We start from the raw sequence: 25,940 nt of genomic DNA, 5'->3' as shown, positions 1-25,940 counted from the left end.
ACAACTCTGTGCTTTGCTTCTTATTTGCTGTGTGACTTCCAGAGGGTCACTTCACTCCTCTGTATCTCAATTTCCTCATCTGCAAACCAGGGGCAGCAACGGGGGCTATTTTCACAGTGTTCTTTGTGCCGTGTGTGCTAAGTGCCTAGCCTTGTGACTAACACAGATTAAGAGCTGCTGTTATCATTTTATCATTGTCCATTCTGCAGCTTTTTTTTTTACCCATTGGAATGGGCAATGAAGGCTGGCTGGTATATGGATCCAAACCATCGACTTTTGTGTTACAGCACTGCGCTCTAATCAACTGAGCTAACTGGCCAGCCCTCATTGCCCATTCTGATGAGGAAACTGCTGTGATGTTGAGGCCCATGACCTGTCCAAAGCTGCATGGCTGCCAGGCAGGTCTTGGACACTCAGTCCACTTGACTCTTTTGTGATCCACTTTGCTTTACTTCTGGAAGCAAAATGGGGGATAAGGCTGGTCAATAGACTGAGACCATGATTGTTAGCTCAGGGGGTATCTATTGAGTGTTTTCAGTTGTGAAGGCTGAGGCTGCCCACTAAAGATTCTGGTAGAATCAAAATTACTCTTTGCTTGTCAGGTATTCTGAGTGGCGTGTGGCATCTTAGAAAGGAAACATCATATTCCCTGCCTTGGTTTGAATTCCTTAACCACTTCCTCACTGTCTAACCTCGGGTCATGATTTAACCCATCTGTGCTTCAGGCTTTTCAGCAGGAAATGGAGATAATAAGAGTTTCTCCCTCACAGGACTGTTCTGAGTGACAAATGAGTTAATATACGGAAAACACACAATGCAAAACAAGAGCTACTTACATTACTATTGTTCAATATAGGCTGTGATCTGCTCACTCATTTGTCCCTTCACTTGCATTAGCTGATGAGAACATTTATTCTTACCTATTCAGAGGAAGGCTTTAACTTTTTTTTTTTTTTTAACTCATTACCTAAAGTATTTTTGTATTCAAACTGGTCCAGGAGGTGTCAGAAGTGATTGTGTTCATTCACAAACCTATGAGATTTTATTCTCACTTCAAGCTCTCACACTTTGTATATGTACAAGGGACACTGGTAAGAATATTCCATGGATTTCCCACCACACCATCTGGCTTCTGCCCAGCATATATTGCCTTGCCTTGCTCCAATTCAAGCCCATTTTTGCAGGTATGACATGATTGATTATGAAATGCCGTACAAAATAAAATAAATCTGGCGATTTTTTTTTTTTGGCCCACCGGACGTTTCCAGTGGGAAAGAAAGTGGCAATTGCTTTTTAAGTCAGGATGTCTTTATGTGTAAGTAAAATATGTGGTTGGCTTTTTCCTAAGATGTTTGGAACTTCTCAGGATGTTTTCTTAACACAGTAACCAAGTGTACTTAACACATAATATAAAGGACTTGTACGTTTTAGGTGCCTTAAGGGTCACCTTTATGGAGTTTGGAATTTCCAAATGGAAAATGAATTGACCATTTATCAGAATTGTCAAGTAGAACACAGGGAACCCATGCAATATTTGAGACACATTTACACTGAAAATTAGTGTTGTTTGTCTGAAATTCAAATTTAACTGAGTCTTCTGTATTTTTATTTGCTAAATCTGGCATCCCTACCATCATGAGTTCTAAGTGGATGCAGCACCTACCATATTGCAGAGAGTGCATCATGGGAATTCTTACCTCTCTCAGGCTCTTCTCTATTTCCCCACCCGGGGAGGAGAGAAGGGAGCAATGAGAGGTTGCAGTTTTTTTCTGGAATAATGATCATTTTGAGCTATGCATTTATCTTTGGCCTTTTCTTCCTTGTTCCTCTTTTCCATAGTTTATATTTTTGAAGATTGGAGTTATTGCCTTATTTCTCTTACAATTCTGAGGGGAGTTTCTTTATAATTCTGGGTAGTCTATATACCTCTCCATCTCAAATATTCTCCATGGGAACATATCTCTATTTGCATAATGGATGTTGATACAAAGCCATCACGTAGCTAGTTACATAATAAAAGTCAGTGGAAAATGGTATTGATATACAGAACTTATTTTACAGGCAGACTCACAGAAGTACATTCCATTTGCACAAAGTGGAAAGAAATACTTATTACTTGATAATATCATCAGGGAATGAAATCTGTACCAGGATTTACTACACAATTAGTTAGTGCTGATCCTTATCATGTAGTGTTGGTTTGATTTTTGCAACATGCATCAAAAACAGTGGCAGAATCTTTTATTTCAAATGTGTTTGCTTTATCACAAAATCACGAGAAAACACTAGGAGACAGATTTGGGCTCTGTGTTAGAAGGAACTATCTCATAGTTAAAGGTGAAGGATATGCCGGCCTCTCCCCTGAATATGCCATTGTCTGCTTGCGACCTCTGATTGTTCTGTTCTCCTGCCTGGACCACAGTTCCTGTACCTCTTATTTGAATAAATGAGTAAAAATCTGTTTAGCAATATGAAGGACTGCCTCTTAAAATAGGAAACTTGATTCCTGGGAGGCTGGCTGATCTGTCATCAGAGATATAATGGAAGAAATTCAGTCATTGGCTGGAAAGTTTTCCTTGGCTTTCTTTAAGAGCCCTTTTATTGCCAAGACTTTAGGAATTCTGTGCTCTATAAACTTTGTTCATGGCAAGATCACTAATATGCTTATTACATGAAAAATAAACTATTGCCTAGGAACCAGAAAGAAAAATAATGAGTTTGCATTTATACAAATTAAAAACTTCTCTGTATGGCAAATGAACACACACAAATAAATAAATATGAAGTAAGTAAATGAAAAAAAAAATGACAAACCAGGAAGAAACATTTGTAATATGAATCATAAAGCAAATATCCTTAATTTATAAAGAACCCGCAGAAAAGAACAAGAAAAAAGATGAACAATCCAATAGAATAAAGGGCAAAGGATATGAAAAAATAGTTCTGAAAGGAATACAAATGGTCAATAAACATATGAAAAGATGCTCAACCTTATTGTAATTAAACAAATGCAAATCAAATACTACAAGGAGAAATCTATCAGACTGACAAATTAAAAGTTTGATAATAATGGGACCTGTGAGGTGTTTGGAAAGAGCATTACCACACACTACTGGTGGGTATGCAAATGGTGACATCGTTTTTGAAGATAATTAGGTAATATCTATCAAAATTATATTGCTGATATTCTTTTGACCCTATCGTTATACTCCCAGGAATTTTCTTTACTAGTGTTTCACTCAGTGTATCAAGATATATGTCCAAAAATGTTCAGCGAAATGTTTGTAATTAAAAACAAAACAAAACTGGAAAACAACTTGTCAAGAGGCAGCTGGGTAAATAAAAATAATGTGTGTGATGCAGTAGATGAAAAATTGAAAACAAAAATGGTATAGGTCTTCAAGTGCTTATACAGAAAACTCTCCATGATATATTATCAACTGCAAAAAGTAGAATGTAGAACAGGGCGTAAATTATAACTCATTTTGCCTAAATATAAAGAATGCATACACACAAAAAATAATTCATTTTTTTCTACTAAAACTTTCAATACCTACAATGTTCCCAGCACTTTTACAGGTGCTGGCACTGCAATGGTAAACAAAATTTTAACACATTATCTTGTTTCACCTTTCTTTACTGTACTTACCACTGCCTAAATCAGTCTTGCTTGTGTTTATATATTTCTTGTTTTCTGTTGGTCTTTGCCTACTATAGTGTTATTAATCCATTTCTGTGGCTTATATGAGAATACCTGAAACTGGGTTATTTATGAGGAAATGAAATTTATTTCTTACAGTTTCAGAGGCTGGGAAGTACAAAGACCAGGAAACACACCTGGTGAGGGCCACCTTGGTGGTGCAGAGTCCTGTGAAGAAGCAGGTTATCACATGCAAGCATGGGCTGAGCGAGAGAGCTCACCTCCTCACTCGCTCTCCTTTTATGGACCTCAGAGCCGTACCCATTACTCCATGAGTGGATCAATCCCCAAGGGCACAGTCCTCACAATGTAATCAGCTCTTAAAGGCCCCATCTTTCAAGTACCATAATTGGATTTCCCACCCTCTTAACACTGTTACAATGGGGATCAGGTTTCCAATACATGAAATTTTGGGGGACACACTTGACCCAAAGCATAGAACATTAACTTCATAAGAACAGAAATTTTATCTCCCTTGCCCAACATCCTCTCCCCCAATGTGGAGGGAATCAGGAGGCACATGGGATCTCTGATGGGAATGAAACTCCTCAGGACCAGGGAGGAGAGGGTTCAGGCAGAGGGAAGGCGAGCACAAAGTCCTGAAGGCAGGGACACACGTGGTGGACTGTCGAAGAGCTGGGAGCCAGGCAGGGCAGAGCGGAGAAGGCAAGTGAGACACAGGTAGGCGGCAGACAGGTGGGCAGAGGCCACTCTGGGAGTTGGCCTCACCCTGTAAGCTTCATAGAGAGCTCAGAAGGGTTTTAAGCAAGGGAGTGGCTGAATCTGAGTTATATTTTTCCTAAGATCTTCCAGGTGCCTGGTGAAAAAGTCACTGAAAGGGGCAGGAGGGCAATAGAGAGAAGAGTTAGAGGCTATTCCAGTGGTCCCTGAGAGAGATGCTGGAGGGCTGGGGAGAGCTCCTCAGAGTCTGCAACAGTTCAGCAGACTGGAAAAAGAATGAGTGGTTAATTCCTTGCAGCTGGAGGAGGCAGAGGGAGCAACACTGGCTTTCAGATGCCAAGCATTGCTGGGACGTAATTGGGAACTTCTGGTGGGCAGCACGCGAATACGGACAAGTGGAGTAGCACCCGAAGTCTCAGGAGAAGGCTACAGGGGATGGTCATGCATATAGTTTGTGCTCAACAAATGCTGTTTTGATAGTAAATAGAAAGTGAAAAATGTGGAAAAAAATTGTATTGCAAATAAATGAGTATAGTATGGGAGATATACTTCTACTAGCACTAGGGCAGACACACAGTGAGGTGGATTTGGCAAAGACAAGATTTTTGAGGCACTTGTGATCCAGCATTACTGAAGACAGAAACATAGCACTTGGCAGTCCTTGAAATTCCTTTTGCGCTTGGCCACTGTGATGTCCATGGAGGCTCTAAGCTGCCGTTTCCTTGCTCCGTCCCCTCCCCAAGTAGCCTATCCAGTTGACCAGAGAAGTGAGTTCCGAACCTGGCTGATACTAGAATCAGCTGGTGTCTTGTTCCCCCCAAATATATGTCCCGTGTCACCACACCAGACCTACTGAATCAGAAGCAGTCTGGGTGGACCCTGGGAATCTGTTATTTTTTAAATCTCTGCAGGTGAGTCTGCTGCAGGTGTCTTGGCCTCTGGGAACCCCTCCTGCCCCCATCCCCGTAGGCAGCACAGTAACAGCATTTAGATCCATCCTGGAATGGCTTGACAGTTTCTCTAAGAAAATCCATTTTCACAACCACAGAGTGCACAAAATAAGACTGATGTGCAGGAAAGGGTAATATACCTTTTTCTATGACCAATTTACAATAGAGAGAGCACAGTCTCTTGGCAAATGGGTCTATTGTCATGCTGGTGGGTTCAAATGTCTTCAGCCCACTGCCCAATTCTCAACTCTTCCTCACCCAGGAATTACGGCTCTACTTCCTGAAGGGCCCAAACCAGGCTGTGGAGAGAAAACTGATCCTGATTCTTGGGGCCGACTTTTTCTTTCACATATATTAACTCCGAAAAAAATAGTTTAGTGTAAATGGCCACTTGGATTGTTTTTGTTTAATGATTGGGAAACTGAGTAATCGTTAGTTCATTACTGAAATATCGGCTGCTTGCAGAGTTAGCACCAACTCAGCAGCTCAGCCCTGGCTAAAAGAACCCGGGAGCAGCTGCTCAGGCTCCGCAGCCTCTGACCAGTCCTTGAGAGCAGCCCACACATGGAACCCACTGGTCACCAGAGACGCTTGCTGCCCTGCTAGGGGCCGATGATTTTAAGCATGATGGATGTCAATCATCAGCTTGCCAAACTGATGGTCGAACTGTCCAAATCACAGGATGATGAAATTGGAGATGGAATCACAGGAGTGGTTGTCCTGGCTAGTTCCTTGTTAGAAGAAGCTGAGCAGTTGCTAGATCGAGGCATTCACCCATCAGAATAGCTGATGGCTATGAACAGGATGGCCACATGGCTCTCTAACACCTGGACAAGATCAGCCATAGTGTCCTTGCTGACATCAAGGACACTGAACCCCTGATTCAGACTGCAAAAACCAGGCTGGGCTCCAAAGTGGTGAACAGCTGTCACTGACAAATGACCAAAATTGCTGTGAATGCCATACTCACGGTAGCAGACATGGAGTGGAGAGATGTGGACTTCAAACTTATTGAAGTAGAAGGCAAAATGGGGGGGAGGTTGGAGGACACGAAACTGATCAATGGTGTGATTGTGGATAAGGATTTCAGTCACCCACAGATTCTGAAAAAGGTGGAAGATGCTAAGATTGCAATTCTTACAGGTCCATTTGAGCCCCCTAAACCAAAAATGAAACATAAGCTGGACGTGATCTCTGCAGAAAATTTTAAAGTCCTTCAGAAATACAGAAAGGAGACGTTCCAAGAGACGATTCAACAGATTAATGAAACTGGTGCTAACCTAGCAATTTACCAGTGGGGCTTTGATGATGAAGCTTACCACTTACTCCTTCAGAATAATTTGCCTGCCGTTTGCCAGATAGGAGGACCTGAAACTGAGCTGGTCGCCATTGCGACAGGACGACAGATCATCCCACAGTTCTCTGAACTCCCCTCTGAGAAGCTGGACTTTGCTGGTCTGGTACAGGAGATCTCATTTGGGACAACTAAAGACAAAATGCTGGTCATCGAGCAGTGTAAGAACCCCAGAGCAGTAACCATTTCCATTAGAGGAGGAAATAAGATGATAATTGAGGAAGCAAAACGATCCCTTCATGATGCTTTGTGTATCATCTGGAACCTCATGCATGATAATCACGTGGTGTATGGAGGAGAGGCTGCTGAAATATCTTGTGCTTTCGCAGTTAGCCAAGAGGCAGATACGTGCCCAGCCTTGGGGCTGTACTCCATGAGAGCTTTTGCTGAGGCATTGGAGGTCATCCCGTGGCCCTTTCTGAAAACAGTGGCATGAATCCCATGCAGACTGTGATCGCAGTCTGAGCCAGACAGGGGAAGGAGATGAGCCCTGCTCTTGGAATTGACTGTTTGCACAAGGGTACAAATGACATGAAGCCACTACATGTCATAGAAACCTTGACTGGCAAAAAGCAACAGATATCTTTTGCAACATAAATGGTTAGAATGATTTTGAAGACTGGTGACATCCGTAAGCCTGGAGAATCTGAAGAATAAAGAAGAAATGTAGAATAAAACGTAGTAGTGAGATCCACGACTGTGATTAAATAAATAGGTGTCCTGTGATGCATATGCAGTTACTTATTATTACATGTTTTTTCCAGCCACTGTAGATGATACAGTAAAAATAGCTGTTTGGTAAAAACAAACAAATTATTATTTGATCTTTTACAGAAAATGTTTGACAATCCCTGGATCAATCCATTTCGATCAGATGATGCTTAAGTTAAAAAATATTTAGATATATTTTAAAATACTACTATTTTGTGTATAATTTTTTTTATCACATTCTATAAGGCTTTTCATCTTTTAAAAATACTTGGCTAACTCTTTCTTTGCTAAATCTGATTGCCTTTTGTGGTATGTTTTTCGTTCTGTGACAACCCCAGATCACAGCAGAGAGATTGGGGAGGGACTGAATGAGGCTGAGACCAAGACACTGCACCATGACACCTTCATGACCCTGTGGAATAGGAATACAGTGCTTCCCATAAATACGTACTTTTTCTTTCTGCTGAGACACTTGTTCCCAAGATGATACTAGCCAGAGTGTGGAATAATTACAGGGCTACCTGCCACACATTCTTTCACTCCCTCTCAAGGAAGCAAACTGGGATGCAAATTGATGGTGATGACCTTACCTCACTTCAATATATACAGAAAAGAAGTCATTCAACCTTTGAACAGTGTAAGCTTCCCGTTGTCACCTTGCCCCTCTTGGCTGATCACATCGTACCACTGAGTCAGAGCAGAAGCTTCTGGGGCTGCCAGTGTAATGCGTGCTGCTTTTGTGGTTCTGCCTCACAACTGCAGAGCTTAGCTGTGTGCACACACTGGAGGAAGCTTCTTCAGTAAGGATTGGGTCTGCACATTTGGGATAACTTACTGGAAGGATTTTAATGGATTCCTGACCCCGATGGTTGCTTGTGAAAACAGCAGTTTACAACACACATTGCCGTGTTTTCTTGCGTGTTCACACTTTCCTCCGACTCTGAGAAGCTTTCTCTGCATCCTCTGCCCCCTTCTTTCCGGGCTTCTTTTCCCTCTGTTTGAAGAATACTGACTGATCGCAGCTGCTGCTGGAATGTACGGCTGAGGGAATACTCACTGCCTGGAATGGAAGTATCATTGTCATTCATGTTTATTTTAATGAAGGGTGTTTCTGTGAAGAAACCACAACAGACTAAATGAGGCATCCGCGTTCTCCACATCTGGGAGGGTCCACCACGTTGGCTCGTGCCTCACTTTCTGAAAGGCATCCTCCCCTCCCAGCCCTCCTAAATCGAAGTGGGGCACATCTGGATTGAAACTTCTGATGGGATGTGTGCTGAAGGCTCTGGACAGTGACAAACCCTGTGTGAGGACTGGTTCGTTGTTAATCATCATAAAGGAACTGGCATCCTATGGCCTAGATTGGTGGCTTTATTCTCTCTGTGCCACAGTGTTCTTTCTCACTGGCTACATGTGTAGCAAGTACCTACCATCCAGAGTTGTGCGGATTGAAAGTGCTGATACAGCTAACACACTTAGGACAATGCCAGGCGTGTAAGCAGCGTTCAATGGACACTAGAGAGCTATGACAGTAACTCTGATGGTCCGACGATGCAGGGAGTTCGTGGCTTCTTGGCACCAGTTTTGACGGGGGCACAGACGCTCCTTGTGCAGGAATCTCTGTACTTGCCTTTCCTTCTTATCTGTCTTCCACTTCCCATGCTTCCATCTGTCAATCAATTTATTTTTTTTTTTTGCAAGTTGTGGCTAGTAGTGAGTTTTATTATTCTGTAGCTTCCTCTAACACAGATTTGTAGCTTGAGGTCCAAGGAATCTCAAGAGGACTCTTTAGCCGTCACTCTGTGCCCTGAAAATACATACACATTTTTGATCATGTTTATGTGTTTGGGCATTTTTCTAGGGACAGTGTCTGCAGTTTTTTGTATGAGCCCCACAGGGATGCAGGCCACAGAAGGCATGAGAATACAGGTGACCCCTAGTCCAAGGGCACAACCCCACCAGAAGATTCTGGGGCTGCCACAGTTGCCTGACTCTTCTCCCTAGTGAGTCTTAGGTACCAAATTCTTGATGTTCCAATAAAATCATGATCGATAAACATAAAATGGTTCACATTTTATTCTTTTTCTTGGGGACTCACTCTTTGCACATCTCAAGACATGGCATCCTTGCTCCCAATATCCTGCCTGAAGCCACGCCAAGGCCCTCAGAATCAGTTTTATTTGCTGGCTTTTAATGAGAATTACAGGGGGCCTGGTCTAGATAATTACCTAATTCTCACTCTAAAAATAACCGGGGCTTGGGGGCCGGGGAGAAAATGTTGGGAGAAAACACTTTTACAGTAATTTCTACCATAAGAAAGATAGGAGTTAATGTAAACGCTCACAACAGAGGCACAAACTGTCTTGGGTTTCCATAGCAAACTTCAGTCCACGCTTCCTGTGTCTACATAGGGGCTGCTATATGCATTTGTAAGGAAAGAGAAGCGAATGAGGCCTAGTCACTACTTAGCACAAGTTAAATCAGCCTCATGGACCTTGAGCTGTTCTGAAACTCCACAAGACAAATCATTGTATCTGTATTTTTCTCCCTGGCTCTGTCCCTCCTGCTATGCTCTCTTGACTAGACTGATGGAGGGGGGTGGGGGTGAGTGGAAAATTCCAAACCAAAGAGGTTCTTTTCATTTCTTCCCCCTGCAGTGCTGAGCTTTACCAAAAAAGAAGGGGGGGAAAAAGTATTCTTTCTTTCCACAGCAAAGAAGGAAATATTAAACTTGTATGACTGTTATAAATATTACATGTTCAGGGCACAGTACCTGTACAGCTCCAAATTCAAGGCAAGGTTGGAAGTAATCCCTTTGCTGCTGCTGTTGGATTTTAGGCTGGTTACAGTTCTAAGGGCAAGGTCACACCTAATTTTTGTTGGTATGTTTTAGCAAGAGACTTGATAAAAACACGTTAATCATGCTTATTTTGAAAGTCCCAGCAATTAATTAAATATCATTTTCTGCTTTATAGACTCTGGTCATGAGTCACTGTACTTGCATTTAACTCACACTTCATCATATTCTGATGTAAAAGCACATATGTTTATAAGCATCTATGTTTTGATGTCTTCGTACTCGCTCGATGCTTCTTGCATATAAGATTTCTGCCTCCAAGCACATATTTTTGGGTCTCGAGATCAAGCAAATGGTGCTCCTTTCACACTACATTTACAACATTTCAGTACTGTGGTTCTCAGAGTGTCACCAAATGCCACAGATTTAGCACAATAAAGTCATTGGATATAAAAGAGGAAAGGCCAGTGTAATCATAAACCCAGTGTAATCATAAACTGTGTTGATAATTAGCAGGTAGAGAAAGGATGTAAATAAAATTCAGGACAGGAAGCAGCTTCTCAAAAGATCATTAATTTAAGAAGAAAGGGGGTCCTTAACAGAAGAAATGAAACCTGTATGTTTCAGACACCTAAACTCCTTTTAATGATGACGATCATCAGAAATGATGTTAACTTCTTCCTTTCATTTTAAAGACAGAAAACGGTGGAATCAGAGCTCAGAAGATGTGGAACTGTCTCTATTCCCCAAAGAAGGCCTGAGACAAAAACTGCCACAGCCAATCATCCCAGTCTGGATTGATCTCAGACATGCTGGCCAGAGTTCTCATTCTTGAAATTAGATATTGCCTTGTTCCTCCAAGCAAGAAACAATGGTGTTTGTTCTGTCCCGAAATCCATCCCCTTCTCTGGGTTCTTGCCCTGTTGTCAATTAGTCTCCACAGCTCCCCTAGACCCCCGGCTAATGGGCAGAATCACATAAATGCCACTAATAGCTCACAGTCCTTATTTACAGAATAGTAAATATTATTATTTGCTATTAAATTTATTATTGATTTATTACATTCATTATTTACTATTACTTACTATTAAATAATAAATAGTAATATTTCCCTTCAGGGCAGAGAATTTTATAGCCATTGTGAACATTCACTTTTGCAAAGCTGCTCTGCGTCATGTTTATTCTTATAGCTCTAGTACCTAGTACAGTTCCATGCACATGGTAAGTCCTCATTAACTCTTTGTTAAACGAATAGATGACTGGGTAAGTAATACTCTCTCACATAAGAGAAGTAGCATGGTCCAGCCGAAAGAGAAAAACCCTCAGAGCCTTAGAGGTAAGCAGTCCTGGACTAGAATCACAGCCCTGCCACCTAGAAGCTGTTGGACCTTGTGTGACCAATCATCTTGGTTTCCTCACCTCTAAGATTTGTATAATGAAGTATACCTTACAGTTATACAGTAAGACTTAGAAATCATTAATAAAAATAAATTGCCTGCTATATAATAGATGATTATTAAACGTTGCTGATAGGGTGCTTATTTTTACGAGGTATGAGAGGAAATCTGAGACGACTTTCTTGCAATGTAGGTAAAACTATCCAACTGACTCAAGGATATTTCTTTCTGGGCAATTGCAGAGTGATTTTAACTATATTTAAAATATTTCTAGAATTCTGTCACTGAAGGGGTTTATTTTAAGCTTTAGGAAGTTTGCCCCCCTATGACTTAATTTACTGAAGCATGACTTTGTTTCTTTCCTCAAGTTTCAATGCTCGTGTCGGAGGTTCTAATCGAACTTAGCTGGTAGGATTGATATTTTTGTTTGCCCTGTTTCCTCTGAGACTGAGAGGGTTGTCCCTTGGTTTACAATTACTTACCTCAGCTCTCAAGATGGTCAAAGCAGGTGCAAAAATCCATAGATCTTTCAAGTACCCAGCTGTACTTCTTGGAAAATCTTGTCAGTAGCTGATGTGGCATTGTTTATACTACACGTCCTAGTGATAAACTCCCCTGTGAGTAAGACTGAGGACAGTGTGTTCTTTTTTAAAGAGCATCATGGCCAATGGAAATTAGCCCAACCGGATTTGTTTATCTGTGGCTTATTGAAGTTGATTAAGTGTGCATATGGGTCTCACCCAATTTGGGCTGACCCCTTCTGCAGCCTCCATCCGAAGCTCCTTTCTCCCGGGATTCTTCTAGTGTTAAGGAAAGCAGAGTTTACAAATAGATTTTCACATTTACAGCTTCAAGGTCCAACTATTCTTAGATGTTTCTAACCAGACATAGTCAATTCCATTAGGTTGTATATAATATAATATACAGCAAATTAGTTAGGGAAAAGAGCAAATGAAAGTCATTATCTCTCCAAATGCATCATAATTCACTTGCAATCCAGGCAAGACTGCATTACAATAAGAAGCTACTTGCTTACTGTGCTCAGAGAACTAGTTGCCATCTCATCGAATCCTCACACTGGCAGCAAGTTTATTTTCTTCATACAGCTGAGAGAACTGAGGTAGATTTAAAAAATTAACAAGAGTCAGGCATCTTATAAGTGGGAGAGCCAGGATTTGAACCCAGGTCTATCAGACATTTTTATCTCTTATGTCTAAGATTGGGGGATACCACAAAGACTCCTCCATAGTGCTTATCTCTGGAAGGCTCACAGACTGTTATCCACACATAACTATCATGGATAGCCAAATGTGGCATCATGAGAAAGTTCATGTAAAGGGACTTGAGAATCTGAAGGGAGGGTTCATGAAGGGAGTAGTGTGTGAATCCGACCTTAAGGAATCAGTAGGAATTTTCCAGTTTTGTCTGTCTTCCGGGCACCACACAAGTTCAGCCAAGGGTGGACACTGGCAGAAAAGTGGAGAACAGGGGCCCAGCCATGGCGCACTCGGGAGAGTGCGGCGCTGGGAGCGCGGCGACCCTCCTGCCGCGGGTTCGGATCCTATATAGGAATGGCCGGTGCACTCACTGGCTGAGTGCCGGTCATGAAAAAGACAAAAAAAAAAAAAAAAAAAAAAAGTGGAGAACAGAAGAAAGACACAGCTAGCATATTCCGCCACCCTCTGTTTTGGGTGTTGTCTCCAGCATCAGCTGCTTATCCTTTGTGATCTACCTCTTAAAGGTCAGCCCCTCCTTCCATATCCCAGCTCATGGTGTGTTCCAGCTCCCACCAGGTGGTCTTAGATCCTGAATTCCTGTCTTTTCTTCTCCAGCACCAGTTAGTAGCAGCCTCCTGCTGTGACTAATTTCTAGAAGGCCCACGATTCCCTAGTTGTTGTCTCTATTTCCATCATGTGTGTTACCAATTCCCTGTATTATATTCCCTCTGCTTGAAATACCTGAAGTGGTTTTCATTTATTTGGCTGGACTCTGCCCGATGCAGAATCCAAAACTATAAAACTGATATGTTGTTTCATAGTTTTCTAAAAAAAACTATATTGAAAGGAAAGTGCTAAGACTGAACACATACATTAGGAGAGTAGAAGGACTGCTAAGGGCAAGAATAGCAGGCAGAGATTCTGAACTGAGGCTACAAAAATCCTGCTTGTGCCTGCAGATTTGGTGGGTGGAGTGTTACATACTGTGAACACCTCACTGAAATTCAGCCCATTCTCTGTTTTGAATGCAGCTGAACTGGAGAAGCCCCAAACTAGGTCTCCTGGACGAGTCTTTCAGGACTGTGAGAAAAGTGAAACTACAATTTTTAAAAATTATTATCAGACCCTGTAATATAATCCAATGGTGTAACAGTAATTATAGCTACCCAGCAAAATGCCGTTTAAAAAAATGGAATGCAAGGGGAGAGCGAAAAGCTATCATTTCATATCTATCCTGTGCCTGGGCAGTGGTGGCAACTCCCATGGCCTCTGTCATTCTCTGCCTTCTCTGTCATTCTCTGCCGTTTGAGCAGCTTTAAGCACTTAAGTGTCCTTTGTGACCAAGTGGAGTCTCCGCAGTTGCACGGTATTATGGTGGCTTCCTGGACTCACTGCGGGTGATGGAGAAGCATCTCTCTATCCATGCTCAGAAAGGGCTAGAATTCACTTGATTTCCTCTTGTGGACCTAAAGAGGGAATTTCTCTTTTTCTCACAGATTCCTCGAGAGGTACTAAGATGCTAGCCTTATGCTGCTTTTTTCCTCTTGTCTGCTTCTCGTCCTTTCCACAAAGAAGCACCCACACACCAGATTCATCCAGATCCCAGCCCATGAAGCTGATAGTGAGCAGCCTGTGCAGTTTGGAAAAGGCCTCCCAATGGGCTCTGAAACATACCCCATCAAACATTCCGGAGTGTGACATCTTCCTTGCTTTGTCTAACCGTGACCAGCATGTACACCCTTGTCGGCTGGTCTGTCCCTGTTCATGCACATCTCCTCATCAATATCTGAAGGGCTTCTGTTAGTTTAGAACTTTGGAGACACCAAAAGGATTAGTAGAGAGGGCCTGTATCTATGTATCAGTGCAATGCATGCATGCATGTGTGTGTGTGTGTGTCATATATAGAAAAGGCCACACCAATGTTTCACAAAAGTGCATTAACTACTGATCCTTTCTTACAAACAAATTTCTGTGGCATCTCCTCCTGTCTGGACCCTCTTTAGCAACTGGTTCTTCTTCCCTCTGTGGCTTCCAATGGGATGCAGATCCTATTCCAGCTCTGATCCCACAGGGAATTCTGCTCATTAAACTCCCAAATACCATTGGTGAGTGTCTCAGCTGATACATGAAGTGTACATAGTTATCAGATTTCAGTGTGTGCAATTGTTTTATGAATGGGGAGATTAAAGATTATTTTATTTATTTACTTTTTTCCAAACTTGTTTATTTTATTTACTTATTTACTACTTATCTTTTTTTAAAAAAATTGAAGCATAGTTGATCATAAATATCTGTGGGTACAGAGTTGAGAACAAAGATTTTAGTATGAAGCAAAGTTGGACTCGAATCATAGCCCTGCTACCAACCAAAGAGTGGACTTGGAAAAGTTATCCTCTTAAGCATCAGATTTCTCATCTATTAACAATAAATAAATAAATGAGAATAATTGTACCTCCTCAAAAGGTTATGCAGGTTAAATGAAATCATGCATGCAAAATACTTAACAAAGTGCATCATGACTGGCCCATGGTAAACACTTACTCAATGAAAGCTGCTGCTACTAAAACTCAGTTACATCACAGAGTGGGCTAACCCCTCAGCCAGGTAGGTGATTCCTCAGTGCTTCATGATCTTGTGACCTCTCAGAGCTGCAAGACTCAGGCAGCTGCCATCAGTGCCTGCAACCTGCCTCCTCTGCTATGTGGGCGTGGGAGGCTGTTTAGGCACCTGGCTGAATTTGGTGGGATAAGGGATCCCTAAAACAATCTCCACTTTATCCAAAAGTTGTTGATTTCATGGGGATTTCCTTTATCTTCCTACCAAATCCTCACATCCATCTACTGCTAAATTGCTCTGTTCCTGCTGTGCGGAAGACCATTCATGTGCTCAGAATGGTTGCAAAAGCACTAAGGATTTAGGGTCCAACAGATTTGGGTGCAAATCCCTGTTAATGCACTTCTACACCTTATATTTAGGAATCATTCACTTAAGTCTTATGTCTCATTTTCTTTTTCTGACTCATGAAATGTTTTGGAACCTAGAGAATAACAGAAAGTCTAGCCTGCCTGACACTTAGATGCTGAACAAGTCTGATACTATATATATATATATATATAGTATAACTATAGGCAATGTGTGTTAAATTGGATAAGGACTTATCCTCAACCAGTTACTCCCTGCATTACACATTTTTATTTATAATGAACAAGATTAATTCCAGTTCCAAAACATGCTAACTTCTCTTTCATGAAAATCTTTGGACAGTTTTGAGAATAATGTATTCTCACATGTTAACTTTTTCCTGGACTCCTTTTTGATCCAGGTCTAGCACTGTACGTTATACAAAGGAAATACAGGAGGGGGAATGTTCTCCAAATGAATGAATGTGCATTAGTTGACATGGGTGGGTACATCTCCCAGGAGGGTCTGATATTTTTTGATTTCTCAAGAAATCCAAACTTTGTTTATATATTCCTTAAATCAACCTCTTTGTTATTATTACTATTCCCATGATTGAAAATATGATTCTTGTCTTAGTCAGTTTGGGTTGCTATAACAGATTGCCATAGACTGAGCAGCTTAAACAACATACACTTATTTCTCACTGTTCTGGAGGCTGGGAAGTCCAAGGTCAAGGGGCCAGCAGATCCAGTGTCTGATGAGAGCTTGCTTCTTGGTTTACAGCCAGCTGTCTTCATGCTGTATCTTCACATGGCAGAGAGCAGAGAGAATCATCTCTCTTGTATCTCTTCTTATAAGGGAACTAATTCCATTCACAAGGGCTCCACCTTCATGACCTAATCGCCTCCCAAATGTCCCACCTACTAATACCATTACATGGGAGGTTAAGATTTCAAAATATGAATCTGAGGGGAACACAAATATTCAGTCCATAGCAGTTCTCAACAAGAAGCACATGGCATTGTATTCATGAACTCAAATTAATGGGTTTATTTCCAAGTTTACACAGGAAAGTCAGACAATCTAAATGTATATAAAGATAATAAATCCTTTCCTTTCACCTTATATTCCACTAGTGAAAAAAAAATTATTCTCAAGCTTTCTTCCTGAAAGCATTTGGGATGAGGATAGAGAAGAGGTAGGAGGTAGAATCAGGGGAAGAGGAAGATGAGGCCAAAGAAAATAGAAAGACAGACTTCAAAAGGGTGAAAGATTGATGGAGAAGATACAATACATGATTTGTAGCAAAAGCAAGGACATGAATTAAAAATACAAAATCAGATCAACAGTCATTTTTATCCATGGACCAATATGATACTGACATCTTGAATTTGAGCAATTCTCCATTCATTCATTCATTCATTCATTCATTCATTCAAAACCAGTTAAAGTTGGCCTGCAACATCCTAGGCTCTGTTCCAGTGTCAAGATCGAGCTAGTACTCCTGACTTAGATCCTGATGGTCTCTCTGCCTTATCCATCTTCTTACAGCCCAGAGGTTGGGGGAAGCAGTCTCTGATTTTCAGGTTCATGAGGAAGACTGGTTTCAGATTCCCTGCCTCAGCTGTCACCATTTCTGCCTGCAGGTTTTTATCATTTCTTGAGATTTCACGCATAAGCACGAGAACACAATGTGTGGAGTCACACAGTCCTCCTCACACGTTTTGTCTCTGGATAAGTTGTTTAAGCTGTTGGAGTTTCAGCCTCTGCATCAGTAAAATGAGAAGGGTAACGCCACCTGTGGAGTATGATTGTGTAAGTACAATGAAAAGAAATGTACTGAGATGCCGGAGTGCTGACTGGCACAGCAAAAATAATAAACCTTCTTTCTAATTGTGCATTCTGCAGCCCTCTCTTAGGATGTGGGTTATTGGCTGAGTCTGTGATAAAGGAACAGACACAGGAAGGGAGAAGTTGGGCTATTGTTCTCTGAGGATCTCATGAAGGGGTCAGGGATGCCCGTTCATAGCCATGCCTGCTCAGAGCTTTCTGCCCCACAGAAACTGGGCATGTGCCATGTTTATATATTCTGATTTACTTTTACCTAGTTTTTATGATCACTTGCTACAGAATACTTCTAGATTCTAAGGGGGTACAGGCAGCTTTGATTATTGCATTAGGATAATAGCAAAGAAAGTTTCTTTAAATTAGTCATGGAATCACATTTGGATTCAATTCGCAATGGGACATTAAACCTTTTTTCTCTTGGTATCTATTTTCACATACATTATTTTATTTAGTCCTTTTAGGCAGAGAGTATTAGGTCCATTCAACAAATGAGGTCATTGAGCCTTAAAGAGTTAAAGTAACTCGTTCATAGTGACATACTCAGTAAGCTGTGAGGCTGCGTTCTCTGAGTCCAAGTCTAAAATTTTTTCCAGCACAGTCAGCTTTCCAGTTTTAAAAGAACTTGAGAGATGTAGAGGATATTTGAGGTAATCTCGGCTAACTCCCTGGTTTTAGGAAAGCAAAAACAAAAGCCTATTGCAGTTAAATGAGGCAAGCACATGTCACATCCTCTATCCTGAAAGAGCCAGAATTAAAACCTGGTCTCCTGGGTCTCAAACTCTGTTCATTAGCAGCTGGTAAATATCCTTTCCTTTCATCACCTGTTTATAATGAAAATGTTATTTATTTTATAGAAGTTCCAAACAAACCTGGAAGATTTAGCTTTAAAATTGAAGAAAAAATCTGATGTTCTCTCCCAGCAATGTGCAGGAAAATTTTCCACTTGGTGTCTTCTGCCATCTTGTGGGTCAAATCCAGCCTGTTGTCTGCTCCTGTAAATAAAGTTTTATTATAACACAGCCATGCCCATTTATTTACATATCATAGATGGCTGCTTTCTGCTTTCTTGATATAAAGGCTAGTTGAATAGTTAGTTGTGACAGAGAGTATATTGCCCACAAAACATAAAATACTTACTACTTGGACCTTTACGAAAAAAGTTTTCCAAACCCTGCTTCAGTTGATACTTGTTGCTGGCCTAGAGTTCTGAATTATTGTTCTTTAATATGTGTTTTTTCCCTCATAGACAATAATGTATAGTGGAAATAATATCAAATCCAAAATCCAAAGGTCCAAATGTTTCTACTGGGCTGAAATCTGAATTTACTAAATCTAGACATTTCTTTGCCTTTGGCAGCAAATTAAAAATAAGGTTCAGCTATCTAGATAATAACATGCCACCTTTTCAAAGGGTTTTTTCCCCTCTGACAAGAACTATAACTCTGTAAGCAGCTCAATAAGTCAGAATATATTGAATGAGCAATCAAGGAATATATACGTATTTTGTAAAATATTCTTGATGATTTGAATTCTACCTAAATCCAGTCATTCTTTGTGTGTGGGTTTTTATTACAACTGGACAAAAGTAACTGCAGTCACGCTTTTTTCTCTTAGAGTCATCTGGCTAGTATTTCTGCTTGCACACATTGAAAACAGAAAGGTACACATTGCAGAACACACAATAGATTTCAGATGAGTTTTGCTTGCTTTTAACCACAATTGGTGCTATTTTATTTGGCACACTTATATCACATAATTAAAACCAGATAAGGCAGAAATTAGTTGCTAATGTAAAAGTTGCTGTTGAAAATAGAAAGTTTAAATCTATGAAGAGCACATTACATCAACTCTCCAAAGACTGAATTTCATTTTCCATAGAGAAAAGTTGTTGCAGCCACGTGACTGCTCAGCCAGGAACTGTAATTCCAGTACCATCTTTTGTGCCCTCTTCTGTCTAGGCTAGGTCTTATAACCCATTGCTGCCAATAGCATGTGAGAAAAGTAATTTGCTTTCTAGCTGAGTGGTTAAGAAGCATGTGTGCCTTCTTTACTCCTTATTTTTCATCTAAATGGATTAGAAGGAATAGAGACTCTGAGGGTGATGGGGCCACAAGAGAGAAGGAGTTGGGGTCCTGAAATTACTGCAAGGTAGGCTGCCTATTGAACCTCCTCTTCAGAGTGGATGAACAAAAACCAAGCTTTTTGTTGTGCTAAGCCTCTGAGATTCAGGGGCTTATTTGTTACAGCATCTAACATTAATTAATATGTAAATTCATAATTCTACTTTCTACTATCATGGAACCTTCCTAAGGTGAACAATTTCCAGTGGTAATGGTGCTCACCCATAAAAGTTTACCCTCTTCTGGAAGTATATGTGTCCAAATTTCTGAATAATTCTACTCCTGTGTTCTTTATTAATTGTCCCTTAGAATGACACAATTTTAGAGCTGAAAGGGACTTTGGAGATTGCAGTCCAAATGACTTCTTTTACAAAGAAACTGAGTTGGGTTTATAAATGATATCAAGTGATTTGATTAAGATCCTATTGCTAATCAATGGAAGCACTAGCTCTAGAGCTCAGGTGTCATAATTCTCAAAAAAAATCCAGTTTTTTTTTCAACTTTACTGTGGTATATATTTTTAGGCCATGCTAGTTTATACTTGAAATTATGTTAGCTCTTGGGGTTGGGGAAAACATTACATTAGTCTTAGAGCAGGAAGTAGGCCTCTGTGTTATCTTCCAGCTGTACAGTTATCTACAAGTGGAATTTTCCCAACAGAGATATATTTGGAGATACGTAAATACTGTTGTTGGTTTTATGACAGATTATTTAAAGTGACATATTATTATTTTCTGGGCCCCATAAGCATTTATTTAAGTTTACCTCTCATTTATCTTTGGGCTAGAGAGCTCCCAGGTGGGGTGAGTTTGTAAGCTGAAAAACCGCATTAATGTAATTTAGCAGAGAAATTTATAAATAAGATGGGACATCCACTAAGGGACATGTCCTAGAATCAAAGGATCTGCTTTTGGTAGCTCAATCATGCACATCAAAATGAAACCGGGATGAGTTATAGTTTCTTGGGGGATATTGTTGGTAGCTCAGAATAGGAGCTCCAATAACCAGCACTCTGTTTCCCATCTTGGTTCTGAACAAGGAGTGAAATAAAATATAGTATCAAAGATTAGGCTGAAATGTCACCTTTGCTATTGAGAGGCCAGGCTGGAGGACTCAACATGAGATCTGTTTGTCAAGTGTGCTTGTCATTCTAAGTTCCAGAACTTGGTGTAGGCAAAGCTGCACTGGGGCAAGTCTCCTCCCCCAGAAGCTAAGGTGGCCACTGTGAACAGCCATCTTCCTGGAGGAGGAAAGGAGGTGCTGAGCTGAGCATGCCAAGGGTCTTCAATTATTGAGCTGCTGTCATAGGAAAGTAACCTCAAGAGTGGAGAAGCAGCATTCCCAACTAACTGGTGGGCAGTTTAAAGGAGCAAGAATGAACGATTATTGGATATCTTCCTATACTTGTCATTATTCTAAGTGCTTCAAGAAATAGCATTGGTTGTCCTCACCGCCATCTTGTGTGGAGGCTCAATCATCAGTGAGGAGGCAGAGCTTTTGGTGGTAAATGAGGGAGGAGCTGGCTGGCAGTGCCTGGTCCTTCTCTTCTTCCTATAGGCATTACCACATGCTTACTTCTCCATCTCTTACACTCATCCTCAAGAGATGAAACAGACTGCTTTTCAGAGCTGGCAGAACCTAAACTGAAATCTTTTTATTTTGACTAGTTACTTTTTGACTTGTTTCTAAAGCTTTGCTTTTTTCCTGACAGATTAAAACCATTACGATACAGGAAAATAACTTTTTACTTATTCAAAACTCAAATTCCATCAACTTTCTCATATGGTTGTCTTCTCTCTGTATGTTTAGAATAAACACATGATGAGCAATGTTCAAAATGACATAATTTTTTTTTTAACAAAGGTATATACTCACCTGGAAAATCAATCAGTTGTGCACATTGCTATAAATCTTCATTTATAAATAGGTACCCAATGGTTTAAATTAATGTCAATGGTTTAAATCAATGCTTTGACTTAATGCTTTAACTTCATGCCTTAACTAGAAGTAGAAGAGATTTTTCCTGCTGTCCAGTTTGCAGAACTGGATGCATACGTCTTGTTAAAATGAGGAATAGAGTACATTTCAATAATTTACACTATCACAGTGAAATTCTTGAATTAGTTTTTATTGCCTTGTAACAAATCATAACAATCCTAATGTTTTAATAGAAGATATTTATTATCTCTCAGTTTTGGAGGTAAGAAGTCCAGATGGGCTCAACTGTGTTCCCAGTGCAGGGTCTCACAAGGCCCAAGTTAATGGCCTCAGCTGGGCTGGGCTCTTATCTGGGGAAGAATTCACTTCCAAGCTCTTTCTGGTTGTTAGAAGAATTCCATTTCTTGTGGTTGTAGAACTAAGTCCCCATTTTCCTGCTGGTCATTGGCCAGGGACCCCACTCAGCTTCTGGAGCCTCTGACATTCCCTCATTTCAGCCTGGGAGAACCTCTGTCGAACTAAATCCCTCTCACACTTGGAATCTCTCTGAGTTCCTCTTCTACAGCAGCCAGAGAAAACTTCTGTTTTTAAAGTGCTCATGTGATTGGGCCCTTTAAATTACACACTTTGATAATCTCCACATCTTAACGATTTGGGATTTCAATTACAACTCCAAAATCCCTTTGCAGCAGCTCCTAGGTTTGTGCTACCCTGAAGAGTCAGGAGCCAGTAATCTTGGGGTGACGTCTTAGAATTCTGCCTACTACAATCCAATGTTCTTGTGACTTTTCATCTTAATGGTAAATTTCTAAACTTACTATTTAATTAAATTGTGTGTGGGTATTTCTGCTTCCTTTGGTTACGTAAGAATCAGGGACTGTCAATGCTAAATAGTGAGATAGGAGGAGCAGGTGTGTTTGCTGGTGTGAGGGTCCCGTTTGCTTTTGTTTTCATTTGCATTTGTCCTACACCCCATTCTGTATCCCCTCCCAGTTATTGAAAAAGTGGAGAAAGGTATAAAGCAATAGATAAAAGCATGACTTTAGAGGCAGATAGACCAGGACTTAAATCCATGCTTCTGTGCTTACTTGCTGTGTGGCACTGGATGTGCTGCTTGGCCTTTCTGAGCCTCAATTTCCTAATCTCTGAACTGGAGTCAATCCTTCCTAGGTGATCTTTGTGAATAGTCAATGTGATAAGTAAGTCCTCAGTGTAGATCCCCACATAAAGGACCCTGTAAATGGTGATTATTTTAATAGCTCACAGGGTAATTTTAAGAAACTAAGTACTGATACCCATTCTCAGAGGCAGTCTTGAAATGCAGTTGGCAAAAGAGAGATAAGGCAGGGACAGATGGTGTTTCCCTGCTTCCATTTTGCTGAGTCTACAGGAGGGGGATCTTAGTCAGTTTGGGCTGCTGTACCCCAAATACCATAGACTTGGTAGCTTATAACAACAGAAATGTATTCTTCACAGTTCTGAAGGCTAGGAAGTCCAAGATCAAGGTGCTGGCCCACGTGGTTCCTGGGGAGGGTCCCCTTTCTGGTTTTCAGGAGGACACCTTCTTGCTGTATCCTCCCATGACAGGGAGAGAGATCATCTCTCTTGTGTCTCTTCTAAGGGCACTAATCCCATTCATGAGGGCTCCACCTTATGATCTAATCACTTGCCTAAGGCCCCACCTCCAAATACCATCACATTGGGGATTAGGGCTTCAACATATGAATTTGGTGGGGGATACAAACATTGTGTCTATAACAGAGGGTAAACCTTGAAATTAGCTTTGATTGAGGGAAAGAAACAAGAAAGAGAAAGATGTTCTGAGCAAAAAGAGATCATCTTTCCTGCACGAAGGCAGAGAGATGTGAGAGACTCAGCCATGTCCTCTGTTCCTGCATAGACCTTCTGCTGTGGCCAGGCTGGCCAGCAGGCATTTCTGATGGGGACCCTTTGCTTGACTCACCTCTGGCCTTGATGCCATCAGCTCTTCCTCAGGGACACTCTCGCGCCCTCCTCACCTGTCTTCTCCCAACTTCCTTCCCTGCCAGCCACTCTCAGTGACACATCATCAGTGGCTGGAGAGTGTAACATTAGAAGCACATGGGCTGAAGGCAGCCCACAGATGTTCACATCCTCTCCCAGCCCCTGCACCTTACAGATCATGGACTGTGATCAGGTCACTCGACTCCATGGGCCTCATTTTCCTCCTCTTTGAAATGGACATGAAAACAGCAGTACTGCTGTGAGGACTGTTGTGAGGATTAAAGGCATTAGTACAAGTAAAGCATTAGCTCCTGGCCCAGAGTAAATGCTTGACAAACATTAGCACTGACCATTACTTCATTCATTATTTTACTAACAACTTAGAAAGGTTTCCCTTCTTCCTTCCTTTCTTCCCTCTCTCCTTCCTTCTCTCCTTCTTTCTCTCTCCCTCTTTCCTTTCTCCTTTCTTCTCTCACTCTTCAGGGACACATTTCCCTTCTTTACTATTCAACGACATCACACCAAAAATTAAAAGGATCATTCATTCATTCACCCTACTAAAATTATTTTATTTCTATGCATTGCCCTTCAGTTCTTGACCATATGAATAAAAAGGATGAAAATTTTAAAAATAAAATAAAAATGCATTAGTGCCATTTACATTAGCACAAGCATTTTAAAAGTGCAATTTTGCATTACATATATTTTCAGTTAATTTGTGTATATATGTTTTGTCTCCACAACCTAGAAATAAGGTCAGAAACATTGTTTTATATTTCATAGGTTCCCTACTGTTGAGATTTTATTTATTTATTTATTTTAATTTTATTTTTTATTTTAACTTCTCAATATACATTGTAATTGATTTTTGTGACCCTTTACCCATTCCTCTTTCCCCCTCCCTCTCTCCCCAACCCCCCCCCACTATATCATACCTGTTCACTGGTCTTAACAAGTTCAAGGAATTGTTGTGATTGTTGTGTCTTCTTCCCTGCCCACCTTTATTTGTTTGTGTGTTTATTTATTTATTTATTTTTTATTTTTAGCTCCCACAAATAAGTGAGAACATGTGGTATTTCTCTTTCTGTGCCTGACTTGTTTTGTTAATATAATTTTCTCTAAGTCCATCCATGTTGTTGTTGCATATGGTAGTATTTCATTTTCTTTTTATAGCAGAGTAGAATTCCATTGTGTAGATATACCACAGTTTCCTTATCCACTCATCAGATGATGGACATTTGGGCTGGTTCCAACTCTTGGCTATTGTAAAGAGTGCTGCAATAAACATTAGAGTACAGGTATCCCTTCGGCATGATGATTTCCATTCCTCTGGGTATATTCCCAGCAGTGGAATAGCTGGATCAGATGGTAGATCTATCTGCAATTGTTTGAGGAACCTCCATACCATTTTCCATAAAGGCTGCACCATTTTGCAGTCCCACCAACACTGTATGAGAATTCCTTTTTCTCTGCAACCTCGCCAGCATTTATCATTCTCAGTCTCTTGGATATTAGCCATCCTAACTGGAGTGAGATGGTATCTCAAAGTGGTTTTGATTTGCATTTACCAAATGCTGAGTGATGCTGAGCCTTTTTTCATTTGTCTGTACGCCATTTGTATGTCTTCCTTTGCAAAATGCCTATTCAGCTCCTTTGCCCATTTTTTAATTGGGTTATTTGGGTTTTTTTGCTGGAAAGTTGTTTCAGTTCCTTCTATATTTTGGATATTATTAATCCCTTGTCAGATGTATATTTTTCAAATATTTTGTTCCACTCTGTTGGATGTCTTTTCACTCTGTTGATTGTTTCTTTTGCTGTGTAGAAGCTTTTTAGTTTGATATAATCCCATTTGTTTATTTTTCCTTTGGTTGTCTGTGCTTTGGGGGCCATATTCATGAAATCTGTACCCACTCCTACTTCCTGGAGTGTTTCCCCTATGTTTTCTTTAAGGAGTTTTATTGTTTCAAGATGTATATTTAATTCTTTAATCCATTTTGAGTTGATTTTGGTATATGGTGAAAGGTATGGGTCTAGTTTCTTTCTCCTGCATATGAATATCCAGTTTTCCCAGCACCATTTGCTGAAGAGGCAGTCTCTTTCCCAGTGTGTAGACTTGGTGCCTTTGTCAAAGATCAGATGGCTGTAGCTATATGGGTGGAGATTTAGAAAAGCATAATAAGTAGCACTCTTCATCCCTACACTTGTTTAAAAATGAAAGAACTCAAGCTTGTGGAAATCACCTATTACCTTTATAAAGGTGAAGGCTAGGTTAGAAAATGGGGTGATGGCCCTGTGAATTAAGTCAGATTTTCCACGTGGGACCACAGAGAAAACCACTTACTC

General features: G+C 40.7%; 1 protein-coding gene and 1 pseudogene across 4 annotated transcripts in view; both read left to right on the top strand.

The window, feature by feature from the left end:
- The window catches only part of LDB2 (LIM domain binding 2), a 369,574-nt gene that overhangs the window by 189,647 nt on the left and 153,987 nt on the right, over positions 1 to 25,940 (top strand). The window lies entirely within an intron of this gene.
- Positions 5,944 to 7,342, top strand: LOC134386305 (T-complex protein 1 subunit epsilon-like; annotated as a pseudogene).

The sequence above is a fragment of the Cynocephalus volans genome, chromosome 9 (genome assembly GCF_027409185.1).
Source record: "Cynocephalus volans isolate mCynVol1 chromosome 9, mCynVol1.pri, whole genome shotgun sequence".
Taxonomy (NCBI): domain Eukaryota; kingdom Metazoa; phylum Chordata; class Mammalia; order Dermoptera; family Cynocephalidae; genus Cynocephalus; species Cynocephalus volans.
Note: the sequence above shows the minus strand (reverse complement) of the source record. Positions and strands in the feature narration are given on the sequence as shown.